At 40.7% G+C, this 12,924-nt stretch overlaps 1 long non-coding RNA gene across 1 annotated transcript; it reads left to right on the top strand.

Annotated features, from left to right (window-relative positions):
- Window positions 1-952: 952 nt before the first annotated feature.
- On the top strand, window positions 953-3,877 carry LOC311239189. The gene is made up of 6 exons (XR_014620424.1): window positions 953-1,016; window positions 1,902-1,931; window positions 2,103-2,157; window positions 2,406-2,490; window positions 2,929-3,002; window positions 3,792-3,877. It is a non-coding gene; the product is annotated as an uncharacterized lncRNA (long non-coding RNA).
- The last annotated feature ends 9,047 nt before the right edge of the window (window positions 3,878-12,924 follow it).

The following is a 12,924-nucleotide window of genomic DNA, read 5'->3' as shown; positions in this document are numbered from 1 at the left end:
TATATAGCTTAGCACAAGGGCTGGAAGCAGTAGGGAGCAGCTAGCTATAGCTTAGCACAAGGGCTGGAAGCAAGCAACTAGCCTATAGTTTAGCACAAGGACTGGAAGTAGGGAGCAGCTAGCGCTCTGTAAAAAAATTAACTCTGACGCACAGAGATGAAATTGATGAAATTGAATTGGGTGATGGTGTTGGAGGTCTGACCCCCCACCCTGACCGCCTGGGGTCTTTCACTCAGAAAGTCCAGTACCCAGGCGCTCAGGGCGGAGCTCAGACCCAGCTCGATCAGCTTGTCCACCAGTCTGGTGGGGACTATGGTGTTGAACGCTGAGCTGTATGAACAACAGTCTCACATAGCCCCCCTTCTGACGGTCAAGGTGAGAGAGGGTGCTGTGCAGTACCTGGGAGACCGCGTCATCAGTGGACCTGTTTGTCCTGTATGCAAATTGCATAGGGTCCATATCACTGGGGAGGGAGGCACAAATGTGGTCCTTGACCAGCCTCTCGAAACATTTCATGACCACAGAGGTGAGTGCCACCGGTCTGTAGTAATAACTGTGAATTGAACTTGCATTGCTGCACTATAGTCCATCCGTTGCAAGTCAACGCCCCCCCCCCCCCCCCCCTCCATCCATTAACTCAACTGGACTGTCACTGTAATATTTATGTACAGTTGTACAGTGTCCCCCACCCACCCCTCCTACCCAACCCCCCCACCCACCCAACCACCTCCAATGTACAGTCAGATTGGTTATTTTTGGTTGAGGTTGAAAAAGCTATGTTGATTCAATATTTAATTACAGATACCATTTCAACATTTGAAAAACTGTCGTTGAATCAATTTAGTAGATTCCCCCTCCCCTCCTCCCCCTCCCCTCCCCTTCGAGAGGGTATAGTCCTAAGCAACTCGCGAGACCTAGAAGATCTCACGGGACTTGAGGTATTCAAACATAACTTTGGCGCGATGGATGGTGTCTTCACTGACTGGCTTGACAAATAGTCTGAGCCAAACTCCTTGGTAAGTCATTGACAATATTATGTATTATGCCATTCACATACCATAATCTTGCTGTCATCGTTTGACTACATGCTACTTTGTGAATTATTACCGTGGTGGCAACTAGTAGGCTAGAACGAAGCTTGTTAGCATTATTAGCTAACATGCTAGATGGTATACTTAACTGGTAAGTGAGTTCTTATGGGAATAGTATGATTCCGTTCAGATACCATCACCGGGCTGTTATCGTTTGACTAAATGTTATCTCTGTGCCGTGGCAAATAGTTTGGAGCTTGTTTGAGCAAATAGTGATGCATATTATTATAGCTACTAACGTTAGCTAGCTAGCATGCTAGCTAACGTTAGTCTGCCATTTTGTTTCGTGATTAAAATGTACGTTTTTAATAGTTACATAAGCATTGTTGTAACTAGTGTTAACAAATACTTTATTATAGTTCAATTGTGTTAAACTTGGGACACAGCCATGGCTCTATTTTATTTCGTTTTGTATGTGAGGCATTTTAGCTTGCAGTTGTTGTGTTGCATTGTGGGTCTTCAGCACAAAGTAATCCCTTGCTGAGGGTAAGATGGTTTTCTGTCTGCTCAGACTCAGAATACTTAATTAACATGATCTGTGCTTCATAAAAAACAGATATTATTTATCTGGTTTTGGTTATTTTGCACAGAAAATACTTATTCAGGCCTACCTGCAATTCAGAATTTAATCCAGCAGGGCGGCAGTGATGTTCATTCTGCCTTTTGTTATATATAAAAAATGGGGCTTTGAAAGACTGACATATTTGAACTTCTAGCTCCTGCTACTCTAAACATATATATATATAATATACACAGTCTTGATAAATTGCATACAAGGTTTTTTGAATATTTTGATCGTCTTCTTTTTAGAATTCGCTGGCAATCATCGCCGCTATCAAGGTGAGTTAACTAACACATTCTCAAATCATGTTTTGTTTTTACCACCAGACATGCGCTAGGTATATGGAGCTAGGTACACTTGCTACTGTAGGTTATATGGTGCTCATTGATAACTACTTTGATGGTGCTTATTTTTTCCTTATTTTGTTAATTATGTTGCTCTTTCTCTAGGAATGCCAATGTATAACTCCAGCCCCTATTACCACACTGCCATTGATTCAGCTCAGTAAGTATTATCTTTCAATTCAATATTGTCTGTCTCTCTCACCCCACTTCAAACTTCACACCTTTATCTGTGTTTTCATCTCTGTCTTTCTGTCTCTCTCACCTCGACCCCCTCCACTTCACACAACACCTACATTGCCAAAGCCTTTGTCATTTGATGACACAGCAGTGCTATGTCTGTCTCTCCCTCTATCTCCGTCTCCCTCTCTCACTGGCATAACATTTTTATTGTCGTATTCAATATTTCAGAGATTCTTCGCCAGAGGAACTTGAAGCCATTCCTGAATTACCACCAGAGACCAGCAGTTGCACGCAGGCAGAGACTGCCTGTAGCGTGAGTTGAATTTTATACACAAGTTCACTGGTGTTTATTCTTATATAAAACGTCTCTAAAGACGTATGTTTACCTTTGCATTGATTGGCGGATTTTTGACTGAAGACATTGGATCTTTCCTGCTCTCCCATCCAAGTCCCAGGTTGTAATGACGTAATCATGACACTTAGTTGATTTTGAGTAGACAATTACTCGTTGCATCTGGGCTCATAGTCATAGCCATATAGGAATGACCGCTACACCGTCGCGCCAATAGCGGCCGAGGGAGGGAGAGTTAAGCGATTTCTTTGTCATTCAGACAGATTCTCCTATCTGCACCTATCTGACACGTATAGCCACTGATGGTGGAGAAGTGCTGTCTAATTAGCCATTTTGGGGAAATTCAGGCATAAAATAATATTCTGTTGTGTGTCACTGTCAAACAATCCAATATTTCAGAGATTCTTCGCCAGTTGCGGGAAGTATGTCACCACCTGAAGACGCAGACCACCACCTGAAGCCCATGTAGAATTGTGAGTTGAATTTTATACATGATAGATCAGTGGTTCTCAAACGTTTTACACCAAGTACCACCTGAGAATGTAGCTGGCTCTCCAAGTACCACCATATGACCGGTGTTAAAATACAGTCTATTCAGCTATGCACAGTTCACGCAGGAGGCAAATGTATTCCTAATACCATTATTTATTGTTAACTTTTGTCAGACACAGCCACAATGTACAAAGGGATAGCACTAGAACTAGCAAACGCTTCCACACAACTCATACAATGCAAGGGGCATTGAGAACATAATAACTAACATTCTCACATAGCAAGTGAGAAAATTAAGAACAACTGTATTTCAGCAAATGTACTTAATCTCTATATCTCTCTCTCTCTCTCTCTCTCTCTCTCTCTCTCTCTCTCTCTCTCTCTCTCTCTCTCTCTCACACAGCAAGCAATTGTCCATCATTCTCTCTCTCTCTCTCTCTCACACACACACACACGCACACGCACGCACACACACACACACAAACACACACACACAATTATTTTGTTACAAAAACTTAATTTCCTGCATTCTGGTGCAGGACTTTTTGAAATTTTACCCTTTAAATGCCAGTTTGTGTGATGGCATCACAAATTATTGTTAAAATAAACACACAAAGTAAAATATGTTCAATAGGATAGGAGCCCCGCATTTAGTGATCTAGGAGGCAAGTATTTTGTAATAAGATCAGATAGATAGAGCAATCACAAAATAAAGAAATGAGGCTCATCGTGCTCGCAAGCCACTGTCTAAAGTCTAATTGTGTTCTCAGAGGGATGACACTGGTGATCTACACCTCTACCAGAGGCCAGCAGCCAGAGGGGGACCCTGCTGACCACAAGGCCATCTGAATCATCCTATGCTGAATTGACATGGATGGTATCTCCTTTAAGCTGATGTGAGTATAACTTCCATGTACAAACACAAACACACCCACTCTATCTATATCTCTCTTCTAGGACATGTCATCATCATCAAACCTTTATTTAATTCTTGGGAGAACAGTAGGGTTGTAAAAAAAAGTGTAAACATCTTCAAATCATTATTAACACATCCACGCTGTAAAGGGTTATTGCCCGCCATGCTTTGACCGCCAGATCTCGCGAGTAGGGTCGAGCTGCAGACTCGGAGCCTCGGTCCAGATTGGAACTTCCGCCCTGCCACAGGACTATTACTCCTGTGACAGGGCAATGCGCTGATTGGCGGAAAGTACGGAAGTATCTCGAAGTACGTCTGACGTATCTCGAATTACGTCTGATGTTTCTCTACGTTAGCGAACATTAAACGTTGTATTCATAAAATAATATAAATTCAGCAGCATGGGGAGGGCCGGGGGGAGGGGAGGTACAGGTAGTAGAAGACATAGTTATAGTACAGTGGAGAAGTAAAAATAGAATAAAAAGGCAGTGGAAACAATATACAATATTATTAACTCTAATAATAACACGCCTCGCGGGCTCATTATAATACGAGAGCCGTGGGTCTGCATTGTATAGAGCGGATCCCCCGGCCGTATTCAAGCGCTGGAGCGCTTTGCCATGGATAAAACTGTATTAATATAGTAGTAATAATAGTAGTTGGCTAGTTGCGCGCTTCTGGCCACCTCCCGCAGTGCGCGCATACACACATACTGTCTGTAGCCTATACAGTACGTGCAAAATTAGTTGTCAAGAGCCAATCGCACAGGTTGCCTCATCTCATCTGGCTCTGCAAATAGATCTAGAGTCTGAATATCATATATAGCCTGCTGATGATCTCTCTCTCTCTCTCTCTCTCAAATCCATTCTGAGAACGGAATGCAGTGCCCGCGACGAGGGTCTTGATTGATTGATTGATTGATTGATTGATTGATTGATTGATTGATTGATTGATTGATTGATTGAAAATTTTATTAACAGATCATGCTGGACCTACAAAAGGCCTTTGACACTGTCAATCACTCCATTCTTGATTGAACATTTTATTAACAGATTGCAGAATGGGTACAGTACAGTACAGCTCAATACACACAATTGTTAAGGGGATGCAGACCAGAGAAAGACTTTTGTCTTGTTTACATCAGGGTCCCCCATTTTCAATTCATCATAACATATGACATACACGACATACAGATAGACAGTACTGCTACATCTATACATTTATGACATACCAGATTTGCAAATACAGTATTGTTTGTGATACAAAAAGAGTCCAGAAAAGAGAGTATATACATTTGACGTAGAAACTGTACATTGGAGGAGGTTGGGTAGGTGGGGGGGGGGGGACTGTACATTGGAGGTGGTTGGGGGGGGGGGGGGGGGGGGGGGTCGGGTAGGAGGGGTGGGTGGGTGGGGGACACTGTACGACTGTACAAGCAAAACTGTACATTGGAATATTGACAACCATACTTGGTAATTTACTGTACATTGGAGGGGGTTGGGTTACAACACAGGAGCAGAGTATAAACAACAGTACAGTACTGTTTCTCATTCCTGTACTGTTGTTTATACTCTGCTCCCGTGTTGTAACCCAACCCCCTCCAATGTACAGTAAATGACCAAGTATGGTTTTGTCAATATTCCAATGTACAGTTTTGCTTGTACAGTTGTACAGTGTCCCCCGCCCACCCACCCACCCCTCCTACCCGACCCCTCAATCTTGACCAAAATAAAGCTGCTCTTTTCACTATAAAACTCAGTTTATATTGCAGTATGATAGCTATAATAATAATAACTTCACTGCGAGGGCTCTTTTAGCTAACGCTAGCTAGGCACGTATGATAGCCAATTACTATTATAATAATAATAATAATAATAACTTTCCCATCCTCCCAAAGCCCCTCCGGCCCCGTTCACATCCGCAGCGGCAGTACCAACAACAACAACAATTAATTGACGCTATCAATAGCCCCAGTGAGCGCGGCGGCTGGCTGAATGAATGAATGAAAACTTTATTTAACAGATTGCAGAATGGGTACAATACAGTACGGCTCAATACACACAATTGTTAAGGTGATGCAGACCAGAGAAAGACGTTTGTCTTGTTTACATCAGGGTCCATACTAGCCCCTTTCGTGACTGTGCTGCACCGAGTGAATCCACAGTCACTTGCTCCTCAATGGGAAACCAACCTAGATTTACCCTGAAGGACTGGTTCTGGCCGAACCGTTCGTTATACAAGTATCACAGAGACATTACAAATGTGCTCACAGTTGCACGAGGGTTTCGGACAGAGATACGGGATGGTGCGCAGGTGCTGTGATCACCCAACGGCGGAAATAATGCCGCTTTGAGCAGTTTATAAAAAAATATTAAAAATATTTATTAGCAACGCCGAGCTTTCAAACCATCCCGTATCTCTGTCCGAACATATACAGAAATAAATACAGTAAAAACATACATGACATCATGACATTTATGGCATAGGGACATACATGACATACAGGTATCTGTAGTACTGTTACATTTGTGACATATACGATATGCAAATAATATACAGTACTGTTACCCAGAGATCCTAACAGAAAATATTATATATATATGATGGGGATGAGACTGTACATTAGGAGGAGGGGGGGGGGGGTGGACATTTACGTGGCCAGTTTCGAATTGCAGTCTCCCGTAGGTGCTCTTTAAGAGCGGTTTTGAATGTGGGCAGGGGTAAAGTGGGTTTTAGGAGTGAGGTTAAGCAGTAGTCTGACCAGTTTGTTTTGTGATGTTTGTAATCTTGTTTTTAGTGCCTTTGAGGTGCTTTGGTACCATGAGGTGCAGGCATAGTCGTAATACCCTTGAATGAGTACTGAGAGTACCCATGATTTTTGCCATTTTGTTATCGTGAAATTGGTATTAAATTTTATTCTGATTGGCATTAAAAAGTCTTAAAGCCTTAAATCTGACTGGGCTAAACCCTGGTTATTTTCAGCCCAATTTATTCATTTCACTGCAAACCATCTGATCAATATATCACCCATACTACATAAAGCGTTTACTGACGATCACGTAATTATAAACGCCGCCCCCCCCCCCCCCTTTCCTCCGTGCATGATGACGCATAACGTATACGATCATATACAGTTGAATTTTTTAATATAGCGTGTCTAGGGAATAAACGGCAATCGATGCATTTAGGTCTATAACTCACGTTCTAGGAATTACTACAGAAAATGATAAAACATACTTATATTCTAGAAGGTATTTTTGTATTTTTGTATGAATGAAAAAGTATAACGTTCCTACATCCTGAACAATAGATAATCGATGTTGAATGCAGGCATTAAAGTGTTCCGTCTCAAGACGGATTTCCGTCAATTTGATTGGGGAGATCCGTCAATTTGATTCGCAGTCTAACGGAATTGACTACCTGGTATAATATGATTTGTAGATGCATACAGATTGAAACAAAATTGAGCCAATCAGAGGCGCCAAATATCATGAAAAGGGAATTTTTTCTACCGAGGCGGCGCCAAGCAGTCATCACTCAGGGACTCGAGTGGTTGCAGCTGGAGGCTATTGGGCAAGTGACATTTGCGAGGTCTGTCCGCCACATGGCAGGGTAACAAAATAGTTGTGTCCCCTGCTGTGGTTGTGAGTATAGTATACGTTTATTAGCTTAACTCCGTAGCAACATCACACAGGTGTATCTGTAGACAGTCTCCTCCCCACCGTATATATCTTTTTTCCTACCACCCACCCCCTCCTAATGTACAGTCCCGGACTTTCCTGTGAATCATAGTGTCCTTTTTTTTCATTTTCCCAGATGCACCATGCACCAAGGATCCAGCTGATTACTGCCAATCTGGAGGATTGTTCCTTATCTGCTCTTCACTTGTGCCACTGATTCATTGACCTTTTGTGGTGTGGTATGTTTTGATTTTTACTTAGTAATACACTGTATAGTTGGGATTCTGAATTAAACAGTATAATGTTCACATATATTATGGAGCCCCCAGGGGTCGGGAGAATATTGTGGAAAACAATATAAAACTGAAATGGTAAAGCTAAAAAACTGTAGACCTGACCACAACCCCCTCGGTTCAACAGCAGAATATGTTGCTTTCTCCGCTTTTAAAAGTTGAAATCATCTGATGACATTGAAGGGATAGTTCAGAATTGTGGACATAAAGTTTAATTTACTACTTGGCCATTATGTTATGTTCAATGGACTGCACTTATATAGCAATAGCGCTTTTATCCAAAGCGCGTATGGCCTCTCATTCACCTATTCACACACATTCACACACCAATGGTGGCAGCTGCCATGCATATTGATCCATAAATAGTGTTTAGATTGTACTTCTATAGGTTTTTAACTTTACATACTGTATTTAAACATTATATTTGAACAAACACTGCAAGCTAAAGTTTTAAATCATTTGAATCTGTTTTATACAGCACACTTGCTTCCAAAATAAAGCAGTTTTACAATCCTGATCGTTTGTTAACACTTGAAGCTTTTTGTTTCTAACAATCTGTACAATAAAAGTGTTTCTCTGCTGAACTTTGAGTTCTGTCACTTAATTGAAGGAGTTTGATTGTAATAATTATGGGAAAACCTGTAAAATAACAGTGTTTCACTGCTGAACTTTAAGTTCTGTCACTTTATTGAAGGAGTTTGATTGTAATAATTGAGGAAAAACCTGTGAAATAACAGTGTTTCACTGCTGAACTTTAAGTTCTGTCACTTAATTGAAGGAGTTTGATTGTAATAATTATGGGAAAACCTGTGAAATAACAGTGTTTCACTGCTGAACTTTAAGTTCTGTCACTTAATTGAAGGAGTTTGATTGTAATAATTATGGGAAAACATGTAAAATAACAGTGTTTCACTGCTGAACTTTGAGTTCTGTCACTTAATTGAGGGAGTTTGATTGTAATAATTATGGGAAAACATGTAGAATAACAGTGTTTCACTGCTGAACTTTGAGTTCTGTCACTTAATTGAAGGAGTTTGATTGTAATAATTATGGGAAAACATGTAAAATAACAGTGTTTCACTGCTGAACTTTGAGTTATGTCACTTAATTGAAGGAGTTTGATTGTAATAATTCTGGGAAAACATGTAAAATAACAGTGTTTCACTGCTGAACTTTGAGTTCTGTCACTTAATTGAAGGAGTTTGATTGTAATAATTCTGGGAAAACATGTAAAATAACAGTGTTTCACTGCTGAACTTTAAGTTCTGTCACTTTATTGAAGGAGTTTGATCATAATAATTTAGGAAAAACCTGTGAAATAACAGTGTTTCACTGCTGAACTTTAAGTTCTGTCACTTTATTGAAGGAGTTTGATCGTAATAATTTAGGAAAGACCTGTGAAATAACAGTGTTTCACTGCTGAACTTTGAGTTATGTCACTTAATTGAAGGAGTTTCATCGTAAATGTAGGGAAAACTTGTGAAATAACAGTGTTTCACTGCTGAACTTTAAGTTCTGTCACTTTATTGAAGGTGTTTGATCATAATAATGTAGGAAAAAACCTGTAAAATAACAGTGTTTCACTGCTGAACCTAACCTGTCAATTAACAGTGATTCTCTGTTCTCGGGTTCTCAAATAATAAACAGAATTATCTGTAAATGTATTGCTTTTCCACTTTATTTTAATTAGGGTATTTCAATGTAAATTTTACACTAATTCTATGTCCCCAAACTGCCAGACTTTTACCGTTTTTCGACAGATTTTTTTTTTACAGTGCAGGCCATCAAGATGCTCAATGACTCTATGCAACTATCCAGTGGCGGCTGGTGAACTTTTCTCCAGGATGGGCGCTATACCAAAAATTAAGCAAACATGTACCGAGGTATCACACCAGTGTATTTAACCCTTTCCATAAATGTAGAGACAGAACTGATCTGAACAATTATCGTCCAATTTCTAAGTTGTCCTGTTTAACTAAAAATGATGGAATCACTAGTAGTGAATAACCAACTCAAAACATTTCTCTCTAACCATTCTGTTCTAAGCCCCCGCGTCAAACTGGTTTCAGATCCAACCACAGTACAATGTCGGCTACCACTTTAGTTATAAATTATATAGTTTCTGCATTAGACAAAAATAAACATTGTGCTGCCCTATTTATAGATTTGTCCAAAGCATTTGATACAATTGATCATTCTCTTCTGTTGAATAGACAGATGTACTGTCTATTGATGGAAGTGTTTGTAGTGGCGAATATTCATGGGAGCCAAGGAAAGCCAAGCTTCCCAATTTTTTTTTTTTTTTTTAATTAATTTTTTTTTATATATTTTTTATTTTTTTAGTTTACAATAATAAAAAAACATTATTTTTCATCTCTGTGTTATAATAATTGTCTCCCTCCTGGAGAAATTAATTGAACGAGCGAAACTGCGCCCACTCTCTCTAACACTGTCACAGTCTGCCAGCCTGGAGCCTCACAAGATAAAGCTGTGAACGAGGTTAGAACGCCAGGCCGTTTTTTCTTTTGGTTTATTTATCCTATTACCTCATTATTAGCCAATAATATTCTAGCTGGGTTGGGCTTAGCTCCTCTCATGAGATAAAGCTGGGAACGAGGTTACTTAGCTCCTAACGGCCCACGGCCCAGTTGGGTCTAGGTAAGGGGAATATATGCTAATTTCGCGTCTGGCCATAGTGGCCAATCAAATCACATTAAAAGCAAACGTGACCAAACATCTTCGCCTCGCGGTATCTCACAAGATAAAGCTGGGAACGAGGTTAGCCTCACGGTCCACTTTGGCATATGCAATGAAGCATATAGCACTTTATTAGCAACTTATTTTTCGCCGGCTGGACCTTTACTGAGGACCAGCAGCCAGCACAGCACACCACTGTGGATATTATGATTTAACAAATCTATCTGTCCAGGAGGAGGACCACATTATTGGCCAGGTAAGCACTGAGCAGCCTATATAGGCTAGCTTGGTTTCTAACTAACGTAACCAAGCTAGCTTGGTTGTAGCCCCGCAAGGCAGGGGCTCGAATACGCAGTCACTTATTCCTCTGTAGTAGCCAGGTTAATGTGCACCATCAAGCACTGCTTAAAAGCTAGCGGTGGGTCCCAAATATATCGGATATAAATGTCAAAGCTACCCAGCGTTCCATTAGGGTTTCACACACACATGCGGCAGGGTTTGAAAGCTCTGCGTTGCTAATAAACATTTTAAATCATTTTTATAAACGAGTAAAACTGAGCTAGCCTTTGCTAAAATGGCTGCTTCCGCCTTTTACAGTAGGATCGCTGTGATGGCTGGGCGCACCAGACGCCTATTGCTTATTAACAGCGGAGGAGTGCGCCGAATGCTTCCGCGTTTTCCCTGATTGGCTGCGACACGCGGCAGGCGCGGCAACCGCAGAGCAGAGCGGCAGACCAGAGCTTGCGGCATTATTTAGCCGTAAACCGCCATGATTCTCATTCGAAGCTTAGCTCACCTGGCAGCGCGGCGGTCCTGCGGTCCTGCGGTCCTGCGGTCCTGCGGTCCGTTGGTTTCAAGTTCAAATCCCATAAATTTTTTTTTTTTTTTTTTTTTTTTTTTAACGTGTATTCTTTCGCCGGTTGAGGTTAGGCATGGTTAAGGTTAAGGTTAGGCATTGTTTCGGAGTTGGTTAAGGTTAGAAAGGTTAAGTTTAGGCACTGTTAAGGAGCTGGTTAAGGTTAGAGTTTGTCTTAGAGAATGGCAATATTCTTTCTATGGTTATGGTTAAGGTTAGGCATGGTTAAGGTTAAGGTTAAGGTTAGGCATTGTTTCGGAGTTGGTTAAGGTTAGAAAGGTTAAGTTTAGGCGCTGTTAAGGAGCTGGTTAAGGTTAGCGTTTGTCTTAGAGAATGGCAATAGACAGCCTATTTCCGCACTGCCGCTCTCTCGCGCTGCCGTGGTCACATTGTCACATTCTTGCATTCCTCCGCTGTTAAAAAGCAACACGCGCACCAGACACGTGAATGAATGAATGAATGAAAACTTTATTTAACAGATTGCAGAATGGGTACAATACAGTACGGCTCAATACACACAATTGTTAAGGGGATGTAGACCAGAGAAAGACTTTCGTCTTGTTTACATCAGGGTCCCCCATTTTAAATTCATAGTGACAAAGCAGCCAGCAATCACAGCACGTAAGTTTCACCACGGACATTGATTGATTGAATTGATTGAAAACTTTATTAACAGATTGCAGAATGGGTACAATACAGTACAGCTCAATACACACAATTGTTAAGGGGATGCAGACCAGAGAAAGACTTTTGTCTTGTTTACATCAGGGTCCCCCATTTTCAATTCATAGTGACAAAGCAGCCAGCAATCACAGCACGTAAGTTTCACCACGGACATTGATTGATTGAATTGATTGAAAACTTTATTAACAGATTGCAGAATGGGTACAATACAGTACAGCTCAATACACACAATTGTTAAGGGGATGCAGACTAGAGAAAGACTTTCGTCTTGTTTACATCAGGGTCCCCCATTTTCGATTCATCAGGACATATATGACATACATGATACATGACATACATTTGCTAGGTTGCTTATATACACTTTGTTCAAAGAAGGACCTTGACCACTACAGCCCAGATATTGTATTATAAAGTGTAAGATTTATTTGTTTAGGTCTTTGCAATCCAATGCTTAGAGGATAGAAGTGCATGATGTCAAATGGACCAACATACAGTATATCTACAATGTATATCTACATTGATAGCTTAAATGTTTGATTACATGATTACAGAGATGCAACAAGTATAATGTTTATTAGGCAGCATTATTCCTGAGTTTCGTTTGACACTAAATTGTGATATTCTGAATAATATCCTGGTTAAAGGGATAGTTCAGAATTTTTATTTTATTTATTTATTTTAACCCTACCCCTATTTTGTAGTTACCAATGATATTGTTGATTGGTGGAGTCCTTTCTCCCGTCCGGAGAATACCTGCTGGTGATCGTAGATGACTAC

Source organism: Notolepis coatsorum (genome assembly GCF_963971535.1).
Source record: "Notolepis coatsorum genome assembly, chromosome: 13".
Taxonomy (NCBI): Eukaryota; Metazoa; Chordata; class Actinopteri; order Aulopiformes; family Paralepididae; genus Notolepis; species Notolepis coatsorum.
The sequence above is the reverse complement of the archived record's forward strand: the minus strand, read 5'-3'. Positions and strand labels throughout refer to the sequence as shown.